This window comes from Sinocyclocheilus rhinocerous, unplaced genomic scaffold, assembly GCF_001515625.1.
Source record: "Sinocyclocheilus rhinocerous isolate Xijiao unplaced genomic scaffold, SAMN03320098_v1.1 scaffold924, whole genome shotgun sequence".
Lineage (NCBI taxonomy): Eukaryota > Metazoa > Chordata > Actinopteri > Cypriniformes > Cyprinidae > Sinocyclocheilus > Sinocyclocheilus rhinocerous.
Window position 1 is genome coordinate 1 of NW_015645128.1, and position 2,404 is coordinate 2,404.

The following is a 2,404-nucleotide window of genomic DNA, read 5'->3' on the forward strand; positions in this document are numbered from 1 at the left end:
CCTCGGGGAACCATGGTTACATACGTAACCTAGAGACGTTTTCCACGACATTCTAATTTATTGAGATGCATCTGTATACTACTTTTTGGTAAGGGAGGTCATCAAACTCCCAAATTAAAGGCAGATTTAGATGGTGTTCCTTCATCCACACCACTGTGATTATCGTTAGGCTGGAATAAGAAGCAGGGCTGCATGTCATTGGTATAAAATCCATGTGCCGAGATGACTGGTCTCAGTCATGTTGTGTATATGCAAAGGAGGAGGGGTATATTTCAGGTTGCTCCAGTCAATTTATATATAAAACCAATTGGTTCATATAAAAGTAATTTTTTAATGAAGCTGACTTCATACTGTATGCATGTGCAGCACTGGAGGTGAGCTTACAGAAAGATGGTTTTTCTCACCATTATTTCACGGTACTCTCTTTTTTAATGTCATCACATTAAAAGTGCCGCTGCTGATGAGCGGCACAAGAAAAACTTCTGACATATTTTTATTCTGGGATCATTCTGGGGTGGCAGATAAGGTGGCAATGCTTGTTCTTGCCATGCAACCCCGGTAGATCCGTCCCTGAGTGTAGTAGAGCAAAGGCTGAGTGCAAGTTTCAGCCTCTTTACTGCTGTTTCTATGATATCTAGCTTCTGTAACAGCAGCTGCAGTGATGTTGTTGTAAAGAACTGCTGTAATTGTGCTGTATGTCAGATACTCTTTAACTGTAAGGCGAGGCTTCCTTTACCACCATATTGAGCATCCCAGGTGAAAAAAAGTACACTTCCATAATGTACTTAATGTGCTCTATTTTCACGCAATAATTTTGTACTTAATATATTAATAATTTGTCTGTAGTACTTCTTAATATAATCTTAAGAACATCTAAGTGTACTCAACTGTGCTATTTTGAGACACCATGTATATTAACTAAAATGTGCTTTTAACATACTATCTCTGTATTAAACAAATGTATTTAGTTACCACTTGTAGTAAACTTGAACCCAACTTTGTATGAAAGATGGGTTCAAGTGGTACCTAAATAAATTTTTTAAATACATTTTTAGCACATTTTAGTTCATATTCATGGTGTCCCAAAATAGCACAGTTGAGTACACTTAGATGTTCTTAAGATTATCTTAAGAAGTACTAAAGAAGAATTAGTATATTAAGTACGAAATTAGTGCGCGAAAATAGAGCACTTTAAATACATTATGGAAGTGTTTTTTTTCACCAGAGATTGCAGTTTCACCTATTCATTGTAACACCAGTGGACTGTCCTAGCTATAATTTATACTGTTTTGAAACTAGCCTATCCACTGTGACTATCATGAACTTTGATGTTCAATGGGTTGTCTACCTAGACCTGAATTGTTAAATTCCAGCGAATTTCTGCAAATTAGGCTACATCAATACACCAGTAAGTGTGACTGTCTTTGAGTCACTGAATCATTCACTCAACCGATTTATTAAAAAATGCTGATTTATTCTGGAACATAAACAAATGACTGTCTTCATGAGTCTGAACGTAGTGTTTACATGAACGCTAAATAAAGTGATCAGGTTGATTTCGTTTATAATGCCACAAGCTTCAATATCGGATTTGATCTTTTGACATGCACATACTGCATGAATATACAGAGTTTCCTGCTGTTTGCACATACTATTCTCCAGCCATTGCTTCTTTTCTTTGTTTTAAAGAGCAGACTTAATATTTATCTATTTCGGGCCCTAATTAGGAGACGATGAGCACGTGATGCTTTGAGCCGTGCTGCTTTAAAGGGGTCATGAACTGGCTTTTTTATTATTTTATACTGTTGTGTAGCAAATTAGCTCAAAAGGGAAATGTATATAAATAATTACAATTAATTATGATTAATTACAATTATTTATACCAGCTGCCAGTAGTAACTGTAGCAGAATTAAATTGCCATCAACCAATCTGTTCGTCCAGCGAACATTCAGTGTAAGTTCATATCAACTCTAGGAAAGAAATATTTCCATGGCTACAGAAAATACTTTCCTACAGTATTAATGCATTAGAGCATGTAGTAAGGATCAAAATCGTAAAGGGACAATTAATTTGCAAGGCAGAATCAGAAACTCATGTAATTTGAGCACAAGAGTTTTATTAACTAAACACTAACAGAAACTAGTCTTACAAACAAACAAACAATCAATCACTCATACAGGGGAAAGGGCAAATGAGACTTGATGGATGAAACCATCAGGAAAACCAGAGAATGAAGCTATGAAAAGAGTCAGTTAACCACCTGAGTGAAACCATCAACGCCATTTTAGAACGGGGTCTACAGCTTATACTAAACCTCTGTTTCGTTCAGTTAAATGCACAATACTTGCATTGCCTTGGCCTGGAACGAGCATACGGATGCAGTCTCGAATGAAAGTCTTGATG